Raw genomic sequence first — 20,624 nt, forward strand, 5'->3', positions numbered from 1 at the left:
CCATCTAGAGTAACTATATCATTAGATAATGTGTTTCTGAGGTATTGGGGGCCAAGTACAGTAACTTCAGTTTTGTCTGAGTTTAACAGCAGAAAGTTGCTGGTTATCCAGGTCTTTATGTCCTTAAGGCATGCTTCAAGTTCAGCTAACTTTTTGGTTTCATCGGTCTTTATTGACAAGGACAACTTGGTAATATTTGAATAACAATGGGAATTTATGGAGTGTTTCTTAATAGTATTGCCTAAAGGAAGCATATATAAGGTGAATAGAATTGGTCGAAACATAGAACCTTGTAGAACTCCATGCCTAACTTGTAAGTATATAGAGGATTTATCCTTAATGTGCAAAAATTGAAGTCGATCTGATAAATAGGACATAAACCACCTTAGAGCAGTTCCTTTAATGGCAATTAAATGTTCCAGTCTCTGTAATAGAATGAGATGATCAGCAGTGTCAAATGCAGCACTAAGAGCTAACAAGACAGGTACAGAGACAAGTCCTATGTCTGATGCAATTAGAAAATCATTTACAACTTTCAACAGTGTTCTCTGGTGCTATGATGCATTCTAAATCCTGACAGAATATCGTCAAAGAAACTATTATCATGTAAAAAGTCACACAACTGGTTGGCAACAGATTTCTTTGGACCTTAGAGAAAAAGAAGGTTAGATACAGGTCTATAGTTGGCTATAACACCTGTATCAAGAGTAGGCTTTTTAAGAAGAGGTTCAATTACAGCTACTTTAAAGGACTGCAGTGCATACCCAGTTAATAAAGACATATTGATTATATCTAGTACAAAAGTGCTAACTAAGGGTAAAACTTCCATAAGCAGCCTAGTTGGGATGGGTCTAAGGGACAGGTTGATGGTTTAGATGAAGAAATTGTTAAAGTTTGTTGGTGAAGGTCGATTGGAGAAGAACACTCTATATATTTATATCAGGTTTTACAGCTGGTTTTAAAGTTCCTGTGTTTGAAGATATGCCGGTGCCGGTTGAGGGCAGGAGGTGGTGACTTTTGTCTCTAATAGTTAGAATTTTATCATTAAAGAAGCTCATGAAGTAATCACTAACGAGAGCTATACAAATACTTGGATCCATAGAGCTATGGCTCTCTGTCAGCCTGGCTACAGAGCTGAAAAGAATCTTAGGGCCGTTTTAATTTTCCTCTATTAAAGATTTAGTAATAAGTTGTAGTAATAGGCTGCTCTGGCATTACTGAGGGCCTGTATAAAAATTATGAGCAGGCCCAGTTGATTCTGATTTTGTATCACGATGGCAAAAGGAAAAGAGCTAAGTCACTTTGAAAGAGGGTTCATTGTTGGGGCACAAATGGCAGGAGCCTCAGTCACAAAGACTACTCAACTGGCTGGTGTTTCAATAGTAACAATGAGTAAAGTGACATTTGTATTTGATTCGATTGGAAAGACATCAGTCAATACGTTCAGAAATTGTGGTCGACAGCTCACATTTGATGAACGTGATGCTCGTGCATTAATGCAATACGTAAGAAGAAACTGAAGAGCAACTCTTCCTCAGGATACTGAGAATGTCAATGCAGGACATGATCAGACTGTGTTAGCAAGAACCGTTCGTCGATAATTACATAGAGAGGGATATTATAGTAGGGTTGGAGTGCATAAATGCCTCATCACGAAGATGAATGCACATTTGAGAGTTCAGTGGTGCAAAAAAACCATTGGCACTAGTCTGGCTTTAGTTTGGTTCAGTACAGGCCTGAATGCTTGACCCCTACAGTGAGGGGATCCAGTGGCTCTGTTATGCTCTAGGGCACATTTTGCTGGCATGGCTTGGGTCCACTTGTCACATTAGAGGGAAGGGGCACTGCAAATCAATACAAAGATGTTCTGAGTGATGACCTTCATATTATAATAAAACATTTCTATCCAGATGGGAATGGTCTCTTCCAGGATAACAATGCCTCCATCCATATGGCTCAATGATTTGATGAGTATGAAAATGAAGTAAATCATCCGCTATGGCTTTTGTAGTCACCAGATCTCAGCCCAATTAAACACCAATGGTAGATTTTGGACCGACGTGTTAGACAGTGCTGTCCACCCCATCATAAAAACACCAAATGAAGGAATATCTTTTGGAAGAATGGTGTTGTTCCATCCCTCGAGAAGACTTCTAGAGACTTGAAGAACCAATGCCAAGGCACTCTGAAGCTGTTCCGGTGGCTCAAGGTGGCCAAACACCTTACTAAGACACTTTAAGTTGGTTTTTCCTTTGTCGATCATCTGTATATATAAATGTGTCTGTGGATGTGTGTGTGTTTATAGTCATGTATATATAGTGTGTAGAGGAAGAAAATTCATGACCAGTGAAAACAAGTGGATATATTCATATTGTAGGCGACACTGACTGGCCAGTAACTGCTTTTGCTTTCATGGCCGATATCCACAAAACGGTATGTTGTTTAAACACAGTGATTCAGGCTTATATATTGTACAATACGTTACGTATTAAAAGATGGGCACAACCTCAGTCCCCAGTCTGTAAGCCCCCTGAGGCAAAACTTCAATAAAAACCAATCAATTGCAGGGATGTGTTAGCTTACATTTGTGTCCTTTTCACTACATTAGGTTGATAATACTTGCTACAGTGTTTACAATGAATTTCCGACATACAGATTAATAGTTTTCCATACTAAAAACAGAAGTTATTCTGAAAGTAAAAAAACAGGTTATGCATGCCTAGTCATTCTGGAGAGGAAAAACTTGTATCCATCACTACCATCCATCTCTGAAGCTTTTTCAGTTCAACCCCTTTACTATCTGACTAGTAAAATATTAGAAACAGACTCAAGACAGGGGAGCAGATGGAGATAGAGGGTCTGTTTGAATTTTCCTGCAGGTCGGGCCTACTCGTAGCTCCAGGTAGAGTCAGGAAAGCAGGCGCCGCTAATTTTTCCCCTACCTTGTTTTTCTTCCTTTTCACTTATATTCTATTCCCTTTGGGAGCGGCTTCAGTCCATCAACACCTCCTCTTCACGGAGAGTGGGAATCAATAGTGCACAGGTCTGAGCAGTGGAGGAGACATTGATTGCCTGGTCCCAATGACTGCCCTTTCTCTGTCTGTTCCTAAAGCTAGACGGCAGGAAGTTTGAGGGCTGTTTCCATGTTAGACAGAAATTTATCTAATTTCTGACCTTCAGAGATGCAGTTTAGGCTACGTTACACACCCATTTCTCAACATTGAACTTATCCTCAGGACCACCAGAGACACTGGCCTCAAAAACAGCAGTAATTCACCCTGGTGAAACTTGTTTAAATGAGAGAACACTGGAAATGCCAATTCCACAGAAACCCACGCCGCTAGTAATCACCGGATTGTTCCTGTAATTACTGAGGTGCCACTTCAGTATGAAAGAAATCTCCAGGGAAAAAAATGTAAAGCAGCAAATTAATTTTTCTGTTTTCTAAGGTAGCTAGGGAAATGAGTAATGCCCCGTGTGGTCAGGATGAAACTGATGGAGGTCCTCTTGGTTTAGGTAGGTAAATACTATCATCACACGTACCTTGCTAACATGAAATGTAGTACATTAAACTGCAGATGTCAAGATTGGTCAGTTTAGATGCTAAAAGGTGTGGTTCTTATTCTTCAGCACCACTGATAACAACTGTCTGGCAGTTTTGTTCAGTCAGTCCACCACTTTGGACCAGACTGAAATACTGTATCTTAACAACTAGTGATAAATCCCATGAAATATTGTACAGACATTCACGGTTCCCAGACGCTGAAGTCTACTGCCTTTTCCTCTAATGCCACCATGAGGTTGACATTGTTGGCTTTTAGTGAAATGTCTTGACAACAATTGAATTAATTGTCATGACTTTTACACCACTAGCAGGTTAAAGTTTTTTCTGAAATATCTCAATACATCCACTCAGAGGCTTACAGTTTTAAAGAAAATTTCTGATATATCCCCAAAAACCTTTTATTCCTCCTTTTATTATTTAAAAACAACATTATAATGAATATTAAAAGGAACTACTGTTTCCATAATTAGAATTTAATTCCAGATTATTATTTGGATCTTATTTTTGTAGGTTTGGACAAAACTAAAAAGAAGTCTGAAAGGCAACAAACAAAACAAGTCAGACAACCAGACAAGCTGTAACCAAACCCCCAGGTTAAACTCACTTATATTGAAGAGAAGCCATAAAAATGATTACCCTAACTGTCTGTTGTAAACATCCATCACAGTTTACAGACCTACTTTCTTATTCAACTTTGACATACTGTACTTAAAGTAGTTGTGCACACGGTTTTACTGAACAATCACTGCATTTACATTCATTTTAGTAACAGTGTTGCAGTTAGCTTTCTACAGTAAACTGATTTCTTACACTTCATTTAAACAAAACAAAAAATTGTTTGTACTCGAGGTACGGGATTGAAGAAACCTGATTTGCCCTGAAGTATGGAGATTTCTTACAAGTATGCATGTGTATAACAAAAGATTAGCTAGATAGACTAGGTAGAGTAACAGATGAGCAATGGATTAGCCCTAAAATGCATGTTTTTTAAAACATTCCTATATACATACATTAAGCCATATATTAAAATCTTATTGCTTGAAAACTTTATTCATATTATTATTGACATGGAAAAACACATAAAAAAATATTTTTGTCATCTGTGAAATTGTACAATTATTTATAGATAGCTATAGACAAATATAGGTATTTTTTATTCAGTAATATTTCTCATTGTAGCCTTTTATATTTAATGTTTTTTTGTAACTCCTCATTGACTGACACCTACCAAACTCAAATTAGTCAGGACAATAATCACTAATCACAGTCAAGTGCTCGAGGTCAGTGCATCATGGTTATTGCACACCGCTTCACTGTTTAGCAGTAGAGTGCAGATGGAAAGATGTAGCGTATCCAGCGTTTTTGTGGGACTTCCACAGCTGAAGGTTCTGTTTCTGGAAAAACCAAAGAATTTTAGAACATCCATCTAGTTTCTGGAAATCATAGCACCTCTTTCCTTTTTCTCCAGCTGTGGCCACAACACCTGAAGGCCCAGGTTTTACAGGAAAGTGCACCATATGTGACACCCAGGTGCTGCACATCATTTTAATGTGACAGTAAGATAATATACACCAATCAGCCACATGATTAAAACCAGTTACCAGTTTTAATGTTGTTGATGATCAGAGTAAACAGACATCACCATCATTATGTCTGTATTTATTAATAGTAACAGTGCCAAACGGGAAAACACAACATAACCACACAACATTAAAAAAATTTTTATCAGTCTTACATACCTCGGGTATGTAAGAGGGTTACATACCCTTTAGAGGTTTTAGAGAAAAACATTCAAAAAACAATGCTTTTTATTATTATAAACATTTTGACACCAGAACATTGTTAAAGACTAAGGAACACTACGGAGTTGAATGCTTAATTGAATTAGACAGGGTATAATACAGTCCCACATCACTAAAGACCTGAGGTATGTTCTTAAGGGTTAAAGGAGAGCTATATCAATTCATTCTTGCGTTTACAATAATTCCATACAAACTCAGAGTAAAACTGAAACTAACACAAATCATCCTCTAGATGTCTAAATAGCTACTTTTCCACCACTAAACATTTGACTAATTGTAAAATCAAGACACATTCCCGGTGTCAGATTATTGACCTGCTGCATGTATACAAAGATTTATAGTAACCAAATTACTACAGTGCATATAGTAACCTTACCTGCATAAGCTGGTTTCTCTCTACTTGACCACATGTAAATGTAAATGATTGAGGACTTATTATAGACATTGTGGCAAGCTCATTTCGAGTTTTCCTTCCATTGAAAGTTTACAACTTTTCTGATCATCTGACTGGTTGTGTTTGTTGCCCTGTCAGACTTGTAGTTGTGTTCCCAGATCTTAGCAGATATTTTGGTTAGTATAATATTATCATAAGTGATGAAATACAATAGGAAAATGATGTGATGAAAAATGAGATATAAGTTGTAATGAATCTGTATTATCCTTTATAGAAACACTCCACCCAAAATCTTTATAGTGTCAAACACTCACTCACCCCCTACCGACTTGAAAGGCATCTACCGTTCCTCACCACATTCTTTAGGGGCACCATAGAGAGCATCCTGACCACCTGAATCACTGTCTGGTATGGGAACTGCAAAATCTCTTACAGTAAGACAATACAGCAAACAGTGAGCACAGCGGAGAGGATCATCATTGCTTCTCTCCCCTCCATAAAAGAAATCCATAAGGCATGGGGCATACACAAGGCCCTCAGCATTGTGAAGGACCACACCCAACCCAGTCACAGCCTCTTCAACACCTTATATCCAGCCAGAGGTACCAGAGTATCAAGCTTCTTCCCTAAAGCTGTTGAGTAATCGCACAGTTTGTGGAGCCAAAAATCCACAAGAAACGATATTTCATTTATACATTGCAAAGAACAATAAAAAGCTTTAAGTTGAAGATGAAGTTGGTTCTTTCATCCTTCACAGCTGTCGGCTTGGATTCAGTTACAATAGATTCCAAAACATCATCAGAAATTTCTCAAACCTCCTGCAGCATCAGCCACTTCTCTGCTGTCCTTCAGTACCCTCAGTATGTTAATCTCAAGCACATAATTTTGCCAAAAAAGACCATTACACTGCCTCTGCTTCTAGCTCACACTATGAGCTGTTGGTCGTAAACAGCTCACCCTGAATCCCATTCAGAAAAACATCTGGTGTTTCACACACTTACAGCACTCAGCATCTGGATTATACCAGAGACACATAACAACAGGTAGCTAAAGAAACTTTTCTCCTAACAGCAATAGGAAGCCTCTTGAAGTTTCGCTTGTTTTGCTGTTATTTTTTGTAATGCTCAGTGACATGACCCTGGATTACCACCATCTCCACGAGATTATTAAACCGTCTGGAGGGCTGGAATTACTCATTTGCATAGGTAAATAAAAGTACAATTTGATATTAATGTCATCTGGAGAGGGTTTTAAGATTCTGATTCTTTTCTTCCTGGTGTATATTAACATGGGATTGGCATTTGCACCTCAAGCTCCAACCTCTTGCAGCTTCAAATCTGAACCTCAACATTCATGTCTTGCCAAATGTCATCAGTGTAGAATTCAAAAAAATGGAGACAAAGGAAAAAATGTCAAGATATGATGGGGGGAAGATTACATTTTCTGAAAAATAAAAGAACATCTCAAAGTTCTCCTGTGAGTACAGTAATACAGGCTGGTTTGAATACAGCTCAGCATGGTTTCAGATGCAGTTTCAGCATGGATTGTTGGTGCCACCTGGTGTTCACACAGATGTAGGACACCTGCAACACGCACTAATCCAAAAAAAAGGCCTAAATATGCTCCCACATCTTTAATCTTTACATAATTACAGCACTGTGGAACATCATTAATGTATCAAAGTGATTTTCATTGCAATTGCCTTTCAAAATAACATTTTGTTTGCTGTTGAGGTGCTAAATTCTTCTGTCTAATCCGTCTTAGTTAATATTAGCACAAAAATCCAAGCTCTAAAAGTGTATGCATGAAGACACACAGCTTAGATCCCCACTCAAACTACATTTAGGAGGATAAAAGCCCTGCTCTGGGTAATAAACCCGGAAATATTACTGAGACTGGACAAATCAGTCTCTCACTAAAAATATACATGAACACACACACACAGAGGGGTACACACATGCACAGACATATAACACCATTGGTTTTGCTTTCTCAGCAAGGCTTTGTTGAATGAGGTACATAACTGTCGAGGAAATGGTGTGCTGTGTTTCAGGTCTTATCAATGTTCATACATTATATGTCAATGGAATCACAAATCATAACCTTTCCTTCTCACATGCATATGGTTTGATATCAGTACTGAGCAGCAACCTCCATTTCTGTTCTGCATCAGTGAGGCACTTTTGTGCAGCTCTCTGTAAAACCTCTGCATATACACATTATCGACTCAAAATGAAGATTAATTACACAACCCCCAAGTCTGCTCTCCTTCTCAGCAGAAAAATTCAAGTTTACTGTGAGACTGGGTTTTCTCAGTTACTGAAGGAAGTTAAACCTTTTCTCAATACACAGAGTGAACCATGTGCTCCTGTTTTGTCCACTGTGAGACTGGACAATAGTATAAGCTAAGTAACAAAAAAAATGTACAACAAAGAGTTTGTCAATTCCAAAGGTAGCAATACATGTCAAGCGGTTAGTCTAAAGGTGTCATTATGTTACAACTGAAGTTATGGTCGGATCCTCGAACAGTGTACAAACCCCCTCCTCCAACACCTTTTGAAGTCAGAATTAGAGGGGCTGTGTCTAACAGTTTCTTGTAACTTTCCAAAACTGGCAATCTGAAAAGCATGCCCCCTTTATGCATGACTAGGCAGGAGTGCCAATGTGAGAAAGCAGTTTGACCTTTTTGGGGTGGGTAGTAGAGCAGGCTGTCCACAGAAGTTGACAATCCCCGGCTCCTCCAGTCTGCATGCCAAAGTGTCCTTGAGCAAGATACTGAACCCCAAATTGCCCCTGATGTATCATTGTTGTGTGAGTGTGTGTATGTACTGAAAAGCTCTGTATGTATAGAAAAAGCACTGTATAAATGTGTGTGCGAATGGGTGAATGTGGCAGTAGTGTAAAGCGCTTTGAGTGGTCTATAAAACTAGAAAAGTGAAATATAAGTGCAGTCCATTTACTTTTCTCTGATGCTCTTTTTTTATTCTTTACTGTACTTACTTCCACCACTTTTCCTGCATACAACCAAGTGTAACATGACAACCTATTTCAGGCTTTGGATACAAAGACAACACTTGTCAGAGGGATAAATTCATTGCTCGTTTGGGTCTATGTGATGACAGTAGGAATATCACCAGACTTATCCTTCTAGTCACCTGATGCTGCTTCCTGACCCCTGTCAGTGTTACATTACTATGTATTATATTAGAGGATGATTTGTATTGATGTGTAAATCAGCAAGCGGCATTTTAATGTTGAAGGTGATCTAGGTGGAGATAATTTTAACAACTCTAGATACTGTTGGGTGGTCTAATCCGTAGCAGAAAATGGAAGTACCAAAGTAAAGTACAAGTATCTGAAAGTTGTACTTAACTACAGTACTTGAGTAAATCTACTTACATACATGTAGCTACGTATGTCTGCACTGTCATATATCAAAATGATGGAATATCCAATATGATTTCACTCAGTTATCTAATGGTATTACATCTTTCTGATCTGACCTTTTTACCTTTTTTTTTACCACTGTACAAGACACTGCAAACCACAAATAATAATAAAAAAAACTTACTGTAGCTTATCAAATACCTACTATGCCTTCAACTTGTTATTCCTGTTCTTTCTTTTGTTAACTCAATCATTTACTTCTAATATTAAAAACACTTCCGGCACTGAAAAGGCAAATTATATCAAAGCTACCCATGGTACATTTATGCAAAATGTAGACCAGTCCCTCTTTCATGTTACATTGGCACCTGATCAAGCCTTTTTATAAAAAGACACAAATTGTCGGAACAGAATATTTTGTTTCCTCGGTGGATAAAGTAAGAGTGTATTGTTCTGATTCACTCAGATGAATGACTAAATAGCAGATTATGTGCACGTTTCAACTCCTCAATTCAAGGTTCAAGGTTCAAGATTTTTTTTTAATTGTAATTTCGACACATACCAGATCTATGACACATACACATTTATGACATACATATGTAGAAGTGAAATATAATTTCTGATGTACCAATTTGGAGGAGGTTAGGGGGGCTGGCCATGTGCAAGCTGTCGAGGATCCTCACAACTTGAGGGAAGAAGCTGTTTCAAAGCCTAGTAGAGGAGGTCTTGATGCTCCAGTAACAACTGAAGGCTGGTTGGATGTTGAGGACACTTTTCTTCTGATCAACTTATCTTACTAGTCAACTTAGCACTACAAATTTAATTAGTAATATAGCCGTAAGTGTCAATGTATGGGTTCTAACGCCTTTTGCACTCAACAGAAGGAAGCAACTCAATCACCCAAAATTAAAGCTGTGACCAGCTATAAGCAGGTTTCACACTTCACAAAGTCAAGCAGTAAATTCAGCTAGTTTGATTCTGTTTAAAGAAGGAGTGAGACCAATCACACACTCATTTCGCATCACAATGCCTGCAGTGTTTGAATAATTGCACACTCAAAGTTCCACCATTTGTCCGTACTGCATCGCATTTGAACGAACGTCTGTGTGTGTGTTCAGGAGATAGTGCAGGATGTCTCCAGTGAGTTTGATCAGGATTGCTCAACGGTATCTTGAGTTATGAGCAAATATATGATAGGCCACGCCCACTTGCACCAATCAATACGACACTTCATTGGTGAAATTCTGTCCACTTGGTTTTGAGGTACACGTTTTCTATATTTGTGGTGCACTTTATGCATCGGGCTCAAAATGCTTTGGTAGGCCTATTCTCAAAAACAGCCTGAAGATATGTATCCACATCTATGATAATTGGGCAAATCATCAATGAGTTATGGCCATTTTGCTGATAAGCTCCACCTTCTGTGAAGTTCATTGGTCAATATCGTGAAAATTAAATATCAACAAGCTTTATGCAACTTTTGATAAACTTGGTCCAATGTCGATCTACAGAAAATTTGGTAGCAATCGGACCTATGGTCTAGGTTGAGATGTCAAAAATGTATTTTTCAGAAAATTCAAAATGTGTAAATGGCAGACTTTTATAGTCCAAAAAGCTTTTTCCTATAGCACATTGAGCTGGACTAGTGTGTCAAATTTCCAGGCAATCGTGTGGGGCGTGGCTTTTCCAAAATTGCGGTTTTTGGGCCTTAATTGCAGCACCACCATCTGGTTGATTGTGCTCATATTTCTTGGAAAGCACTTGCACATCATTTCCAGTTACTGAGAGCAGAAAAATAGAGGCCATACCACAAGATGTAAACCATTCATCGGCAGTAAGAATCAGATGCCCAGATTGGAAAATTGCAAAAAATAAAGAGATGAGCTGCAAAAGTTCTGGAACAAAGTTTTATGGACTTATGAGACCAAAGAGATGGAAAGGCCAGTGTGGAGAAAGAAAGAATCTGCTCACTCAAAACAGGTGGCCCTAAGGGCATAAATGACATAATACTTTTTTTTCATATTGCATTACTCATTATAATCTGACCAAATCCCTTCCCAGCACTGCAGGACAAATCCAATAATTACTGAGATAAAATGTTAAACTGTTATATTTGTGACCGAGCTCTGCATGTTATTTTAATAAAATCATCACATGCACACCAGAGAGAGTAATACCCCACTTCTTATCAAATTTTGACAGGTCCTATTGTTCTATTGTTACTGACCACACCCCCTCATTACATTTTGACAGGTCCTATTGATCTATTGTTATCAACCATGCCCCCTTTGACCTTTCTTGACCTTTCTCAAACACACACACACACTTCTCCCTCCATTCGGTCTTGGCCTTTCTTGAACTCTCTCACAAACACACACACACACACACACACACACATACACACATACACATACACACATACACACAGACCCACCAACCCGCCAGCTGGAATCTTGTCCCACCAACAACGAAATCCTCCTGCGAAGAATTATTTTCAGCACCATATGGCAGTCAAAAATTGCAGCCTCTGGTCAGTGGTTCTTACGCGCCACCCTCTGTACTAAGAAAGGGGGTAAGCCGATCACGTCTCCCTTCTTGATGAAGGATGAGGCGGACTTCTTTGTCTTGGAGAGTTTCAATTCTGATTGTGGCATATTCTAGACATTGTTGGTCCTACCGATCGCCACTTGGGCAGACAAGATGGGAGAGATGGGTGAGAAAATCGCGTCTCTCTTTCGCAGCTGTCATAACTGGAGGGATATTCTGGCTGTGAGAAAATCATTAACCTTCGGGGCCACACCTCCGTCACCACCCTCTACGGCTTAACCATGCCTCCACCACGCCGTTTACATCATAAAAAGAGAGAGAGACTGCGGGGATATTCAGACATGAATGGAATGCAGAACTACCCACAGAGACACCTTCTGATGGACGTGCCCCAAGGACACTGGAGCTCCATCCTCAATCCTCCACGACGGATTTGAGGAGTCCCAGCTCCCCGCCTCTCAAGAATCCCTCTCACCTTCACCGTCTCTCCTGACCATCGTCTCCACACCAACACCTTGTTCCATTCCTCCGCATTCGCCTGAAGAAAGCGCTGGGGATGAAATCAATGGATGGGTGTCCTCAATTTTCTTCGATACTGTTAAAACCGCTGTCTTCCATAAGCTCAACAGTACTCTTCACAAGCCAGATCAACCATCCGAGCCAGAGAGATTACCCGTGTCTGAAGGAGATCGAAGGAGACAACTACCAGAGCAAAGTTCACCGGCTCATGAAGAGACTCTGTACTCTCCAATTCATTCCTTCCATTCATCGTCTGTTGATCCAACACAACATCCGAGCGGACGACACCAGAATTCAAACAGCGGCAGAGACTCTTCTCCACGAACTAAGGTCACAGAAAAACATCTTCGAGCCCATCTATGACATGTGCGACAACCTGGTTAGACAGGACGTGGTCAAAATTGTTCAACTTCGTACGGTGACTGAGTGTTGGGAAGGCCATTAAGACTTTGTGTCCAGTTTTTTAAACTCTGTTGAAAAAAAATGGGTAATTATTGGAGAAAACTTGCCTCGTATGTCGAGGACCAAATCGTCATCTGTCAATTAATAGAGCTTTTGGAGCACGCTATTAAAAACAGTTGACACAGACGTTTTTATTGGGAATGTGGGAATGGAATGACATGAAATCATTCTGCATCAAGTCCGCTTCGATTCTCTACATAGACCTTGGGAAGAGATTGCATGCCACACCGTTTATTTAAGTGACTCTAGTTTGTTGGATACCTTTCACAAAAACCTCAGAGGATGTAGAAGAGAGGATGGCTGAGAGATGGTCCATGAAAAAACTGTATTAAGAATCCAGCCCATCCAGGTAGCTTCGGGGAGCTTCGTGAGACCTTTAAACCAATTCCAAGCAGACCTATGCGACATGCAAGCCATGGCAGAACATAACGATGGGTTTAATTATTCATTAACGGTTATAGACATATTTTCAAAAAAGACTTAGATGCGTGCTTTGAAGAAAAAAAACGCCGCAGAGGTATTCAAGGCCTTTGGATCCATCTTGAAAGACAGCCAGATGCCGGTAAAGAATTTTTTACCCAAGAGTTTTGAGGCTTTGATAAAGAAACACAGTATCGGACATTTTGCCAAGCCAGGGACTGAAGGCTTCTGTGATTGAAAGATTTAACTTTACTGTAATTGTAAAAACTAGAATGTGGAGATATTTTACAGCTAACAAAACCCGCTGATACCTCAACGTCTTACAAGACTTGGTCAAAAGCTATAACCACGGCTACCACAAAAGTATAAAAATGACACCTTTCAAGTGTTTCAAAACCTGTACGGTATGTTTCCCTTCCGTCACGAGGGTATGTTAATGATGAATATTAAGAAGGGTGATCTCATCAGAATATCCAAGTTGAGAGGAGTGTTTGACAAAAAATTTGATCAGAGTTTCACAGATGAAGTGTTTACAGTGTCTGACTGCGTTCCTTGTTTTCCCCCTACACTAACTTGCGGATTATGACGGAGAGCCTATCTAGGGTTTGTTTTACGGAGCAGAGTTTAAAAAAAAAAGCAAAGACACGATATGTCCAGTGGCAGAAATTTTGAAACGACGTACCGTCAGGGACGAAAAGCAGGTTGTAGTACGCTGGAAAAACTGGCCCGAGAAATTCAACAGCTGGGTCAAGGCCTTGGATCTGAGAAACGTATAAAATAAACAGTACAAAAATACTAGAGCATTCATGCCGCATCATAGATTGAACGATCAGCAACAGATTTTATGTTACCCTGCCCTCCAACACAGGTAAACACAGTGTTTAAAAGTAACACCAGTTCTAGCTACACGGTCAACCTGGCTAAACCCATCAAGCTTAGCAGGGAATGGATGGTGGGCCTGTACGAAATTGTTTACCCCATACTTGGTATAATTTGGCGCAGGAACCGTCTTATTTTGAACTGAATAAAGCGACGGACGAACCTCAGCCGCTGGTGATTATGAAATTCGGTCGAGGAGGATATTACCACTGTCCGAGAGAGCTCCTGGAGCACGTAGTCTGAGGGCCCAGAAAGTATGATCCTACAGCCGAAATTTCTTACAACGACGTGACCAAATGCCTCGATTTCAAAGGCAGTTCAAAGTCCACACGTATACCCATTTGGCCTACATGCTGGTATTGAAAGAGAACGAATGATGGACCCTCTCCAACCGCTCCTGCCCCTACCCCTGCGATCTCAAAGCCAGCATATATAACTTATTTGTTTATACGGACATCATTCAGTATCAAGTGCTTGACAACAGCTACTCACCTCTGCTTGGTGTGGAAAATTTCAGAGGTGATTTTGGAGACCCGGTGAACATTACTTGCCCATTACATCTTAGAGTCCTCTGTAAAAAAAAAAAAAAAAAAAAAAGATATGCCTCACATATGCCAGACAGAGGATCCTCGTCGCTTTGTAAAGTCAAGTAGGGGGTGCGCTACCCGGTTTTTACAGAGCACCTGTCATATAAAGTCGAGGTATAGGGTCTATATTCTTGAGATTGTTTCGCTTTATTTCTCCTCTGTTAAAAAAATGTTTCGCCATCACTAAACCTCATCCTAAATCAACCGCTACTAACATCGCCTCCGACATGATGAGGCAAATTGTGGGGAAAATGGTTAATAACCAGAATCAAGAGGGATCAGGGGATTTGATGGTTTTAGTGTGTAGATTGAGAAGGTGAACGCCCAGAGAGCGCGTTTCAACGGGACCTATAAAATGCAGAACGTCTAAGAAGAGGAGAAAGGTCGGGAGAAGCAGGCCTAAAGGGAGGAGGGCTGTCTAGAACGCAGATATATTTTAATGAGGAGTAACTACGTGAAAAAAAGCCTCTATTACATCAGAAATTCCCCGAGCGCACCCTGGCTGAGCTGGACTTATTTTCAGCCCCCATGGATGTCTGTCTAGCCGTCTTCACCAGCAATTCCCGTAAGGTACACCTGCTGGGCCCTCTCCAAGGGGACATATTTTTCTGCGAGAGACTCCTTCTGATCTCGGTGGATATAAGAATCAAACTGTCCCGCGCCAACGATGGCTTCTGCCTCATGGGAGCTGAGAACTCCACTTACCGTCTGAGTATATTAGGGTCCTGCCTGTTTGTCAGAAAAGTAACCGTTTCTCTGGCTGTTCACCTAGGTAACTCAGCGGCCTTGATGAAGGGTAACGCACTCTACCCCTACACACGTCATCATCCCGGAGAATTCCAGGATACGTACCCTGGAGAATCTCTTTTTGGGCGCCATGCTGAAATATGTGGTTTTGGCTATAACACACCACAAAGCCTTCACAGGGAAAACAAACCTGTCGCCCTTCACTTTTATCCACGTGGAATATCTGGCTCTCTGTCGGGACAGCAAACAAGTTCCAGCTAAGGCTTTTTAACCCTGATTTAACAACGCCCCAGTTTTAGAACATGTTTATCACCACCGGGAGACATCTCAAAGATTTACCTTAGAGCATCAACTGCAGGGGATTTCAGGACGGGTACTCATTATTCATTTTTAAAATCAAGCCGAGCGAGGACAACTTCGGACTTGTGCCCTCACCACAAACCACCACTCTGATTGTCTATGCCTGCTACGATTCCCTGGAGATTGATTCTAAAAGACAGGTGTTGGTGGATTTTTTTTTTTTTTAAATGAACAAAACAAATGAATAGTCATCAACTGGAAAGTCTCACGCACCCTCTGTTTGGAGATGTATTTTGCGGCATGTGGGCTTCCGATCAGCTGCCCCTACTGACCCGTTCATTTAGACTACACGCCTACTTTATTGTCAACACACACCCTGCACACATGCCGAGAGAGCACTTTTTATCTTTGAATCTGGAGGGGGGCGGTAAAGCCACTTTTTTCGACTCTTAAGGATTCCCACCGGATTTCACTCATCACCCTTTGAGCATCTTACAGTTTTTGGAAAACCATACCAGGACTCGATGTGTGTTCTACCATAACCATCAGCTTCAGCACCTCCTGTCCACCGTGTGCGGACAACACTGCTTTTATTATCTTTGCCATAGTGTGTGTATTTTGAACAAGTATTGTCTTTATACGTGACGATGTGTTGAAATATGATCTCCGGGTATTTAACTTTGTGAAAAAATATGCTGTATCAGTAATCGGGGCGCAGTCTTTTAACCACACGGCCTGCTCTTTACAGATGTTTAAAGTTTGCCACCTGTGAGTCGCATGTTTTAATTATTTTTTCTTTGCTCTTTTTTTTTTTTAATAAAGGAAAAAATGTCCTTGGACTAGTTATGTTTCTGCTGTAGTGTTTTTGTTTTTTTAAATGATAAAAAAGACTCTAGACTCTGATTATGATTTAAAAAACAATTTATTGAGGAAAGACAGAAAAATATGGAGGGTTTTTTCGCCCTACGCGGGCCGTCCATTGTGATACGTCGGTATTGATCGCGAGCTCGAGGGTTATTCGTGGAGGATATGGGGATGTTGAGTTCCGTCAGAGTATTTAAGAAATTCGTCCATACTCTAGATGGTGGGGTTTGGCGTTTTTTTGTAAAGGAGCGAAAGGTTTTTAAATAAATCGATCATATGACACCCTTTAACAGCCTCTCCCTTATAAACAAATTCTCCTTTCGAAGTCCAACCCGCGTCGCTCTCCGATAATTTCTTCCTGACGTACACCGCTTACTTATGATGGTGGGGAGGAAGGCTTCTTGATACCTCACTCGCCGTGTCATCCGAGTCTGTCTGATCCAATCAGGGACAGCGGTCAACCTTGTGCGGTTTAGGTTCATCAACCTCACGTGTTTCGGGTTCAGCCGTCGGGTTGTCGATCAACGGGTCGCGTTGCAGAGTCAGAGTCAGTCACCGCTCGTCCTTTTGGCCTTGCTTGATCAGGGTCAGATATGACTGCAGCAGGGCATCGTATTTATTAATTTTCTCACAGGGGCTCAGTCCCGCCTTGTTCAATACGGCTCTCATTCTGGCATCCAAAGCGTCTTCGGCTGTTTGTCAGATAGACGACTCTGGTCGAGTCGGGCAGTTTAACTGATGGGGTGAGATGAGAAACGTTTTCTGCGACATTGTCAGAGACATTTTTTTTATTTGTTAATTAATCCTCCGAGAAGGTTTACGATGATGGGCATGGCTGCTAAAAGCAGGGGTAAAATGAAACCGCCCAACTGTCCCTTGAGAGTCTGTTGCTTGCGTTTTAAGATGGGGTTTTTTTATCGGCCAGGAGTCTGATAATTTTCTTCAGTTTTTTAGTTTGTTGTATTGAGAATGAGACAGCGGAATGTTTCCTTTCAGAAGATTTAAAGCAATCTCGCACAGAGCCTTGAGAAGGTCTGGGGAGCAGTGGGCGAGCATGTCTAAATCTTGATCGATTTTAAAATGTCACACAGCCTTAACACAGCACAAGAAAGATTCTGGCTCACACCAAGGATCGCAGCTCTTTCACTTTTCCGAGCTTAAGGGGAAAGTCCTTGAATGGGTTGCAGTCCTGGGTTACCCTGATGTGTGTGTGTGTGTGTGTGTGTGTGTGTGTGTGTGTGTGCGCGCGTGTGCGTGTGCGTGCGTGTGTGAGCGTGTGTGTGCGTGTGTATATATACACACACAGGGCCTATCTCTGACCAGTCTCTTTGCAACGGATGCCCGTTCGTTTGATCTACGTGGCTTTGTCACAGTCCTGGCGCTGGATGAAGATGATGGTCGAGGATCGGTTTATGCGAAAAATAGATGAAAAAATGTTATGAATGTGTATTTCTATCTGACTGCAATACCTCCGCGCATCGTTATCGTACAACTTGTTATTTAAAAAGTGATTACTATCCCATGCCCCAGGTGGCGCTACCCTACAAAACTTATATGTTTAAACGTCACTGGAAGACTCTCTCTCTCACTCTTTCATCCACCCAACAGTTGCCCTGTTAGTCAACAGGAAGTCAGTCTTCATTCAAATTTTGTAGGCTTAACGCTTACTAAGCAGCGTGAGACTTTACCCTTATTTGAAAAAAAAGAGTAAGCGTATAAAAGTTTTACCCGTTTCATCTCGGATGCTGACGGACTCTCTGACCGGATCTTCCGACTGGGTATTGTCGGAGGATGTATCCGCTTTCTGAACGGAGTGAGGTGGTTCTTTACGTCGCAAACAGTTGTCGATGGGGGGGGCAACCTCTGTCTGAAGTGCCGCTGAGTTATTTTCCTCACCGATGGGTTCTGTCGCCACAGTAAATTCTGCAGGATTTTCACGGCGTTCCGTAATCTTTAAATTTGTAAAATCTGTAAGTAGTTTCTAAAATGAAAAAAATCTGGGTAAAGTTGTTAACGATGTTATGGAGTTAAAATAAAACTCAGACGGGAATGTGTAACATAAGCACCGTACTCTGACTGTGTAAGGCTCAGGTTCTCTACTTCTTCTCTAGTGACTACAAAAGGTAAAAATCGTAGTTTAAAAATACACTTTTTTTCGGAAAAAGTGAAAAAATTTGGAGTAGAGAAAAGAATAGCCCGCTTACTGTTAAACGGAGATACGTTGCCTTGAGGACGAATCTCAGCGCGGACTCTATAACATATGAATGCTAGATTTAAATCTATTTTTAAAAGGAAATAGAGAAACAGGCGAAATATGGAGATTAAAGTCTCCGTACCACCGCTCATGATGTCCGTGTCTCAGCCCGTCTTTAGTGAATTCTCTGAGGGATTCTTAAGAGATGGACCATTTTACACCTTGCATATTCTTTATTTTAGATTAACAGGTAGCGAACTATATGAATAATAAAGTATGTGAGGAATACTGTTTTCTCTCATGGGAAAAACTCTGACCTTCAACACCTTATTGATAAGGTTTCTGAATATATGTATTGTCGGCTCTACTTTCCCAAGCAATCACCGGCCTATGATCAGTCATCAAAAAACAAAAGCCACTTTAAAGGTATAAGGAATAAGATGCTTTAGACCTTCACAACTCCTGCCGGGAGAGGAGGAAAACATGGAGGGGGAAGTGTGTGGTTGTGTTTGTGTGTCTGAGAGGATTTTTATATGAACAAGCTTCTATTCGTCTTTCAGATGCTTCCGTCTGTGATGGCATGCAACTTAAGGAAAGAAGGACTCCTTTCTACCGACATACTTTCACACCGCTTGCTGGGAGGGGGAGGGAATGAAAGGGAGGGGGAGGTGTGTCTGTGCGAGAGAAGTTTTTCGGTTTGTTGTTGTTGGTGGCGTGTGTGTTAGTGTGTAAGGGAGAAAGTTCAAGAAAGGTCAAAGGGGGCGTGGTTGATAACAATAGAACGATAGGATCTGTCAAAATGTTGGAAGAAGTAGGGTATTACTCTCTCTCACACCACTACAGATTGTAAAAAAGCAAGAATCATGGTATCGCAGTGTATTTTGATAAAGGATGGGGGGAAAAACGCTCCTACGTATAAATTAAAAAACTGGGCTAGTTTTATGAAGATTGGGCAGGTTTGAAGCTTTGATTGGGCTACTTGGCATCAGTCAAATTTGGCAGCACTGGACAGCAGTGCACACCTAAATACACTTGTTGCTAAGGATGCTGTGTCCAAAAATATTGCATAATTCAACACAACTTCAAACTGAAACAGTTATCACAATAAGCAGTCCTAAAGGGACAAAAATAGGAATTATAACATCAAATAAACATGTGAGCAACAATTTAATTTTAATATTATAATTGTAACTACTTTATGTACTACTTAATTTACATTACGTACAGCTGTACTTTATGTACTGCTGAAGTTACTCTAGTTTAATCTATAATGATGCATCATATTTGATCTAAAATCTTAATCTACTAGTGGAGTAGATATACAAACCAGCAAAAGAACCAAATAAAGGGCCTCACTTTAGTAAATAAGAGAGGTGTTTTCATGTCAGAGAAGCAGAGGAAACACCAGGTAAATGATTGCATGCATGGCAACCATTAACCTCCTTAACATCAGCGGTACAAAGAAACCAAATACATTTATTCTTGTATTGTGCTTAATTACAGTTTTAAGATACTTGTACTTTACTTGAATATTTCCATTTTATACAACTGTATACTTCTACTTCACTCCAACAAAGAGGGATTCAGTCCCTTTGATGTCAGAGAAACATTGTACATATTACTCCACTACATTTATCTGACAGCTTGAAACTAGTTACTTTGCAGATTCAACAAAACATATGATTAACAAAATAAAATATAAAGCATTTTAGATTAAACAATCTAATAGTATATAAAGCAGTTAAAATTAGCTCCACCTTGAAGAGACTTTAAGCCAGTGTAAATACATTTTGTTGTGGATGATGTTGTTGCTGATGACTTAAAGTTTTCAGAGTGTGATATTACTAGTTTCACTCAATCTAATGATCTAAGGGTGAAAATAAGGTCCAAAAGAGGCCCCATGCCTGAGTTTGGCTAGGACCCCCAAATCACTAAATCTCCCCGTTTAGCTTTTCAT

Source organism: Xiphias gladius, chromosome 23 (assembly GCF_016859285.1).
Source record: "Xiphias gladius isolate SHS-SW01 ecotype Sanya breed wild chromosome 23, ASM1685928v1, whole genome shotgun sequence".
Taxonomy (NCBI): domain Eukaryota; kingdom Metazoa; phylum Chordata; class Actinopteri; order Istiophoriformes; family Xiphiidae; genus Xiphias; species Xiphias gladius.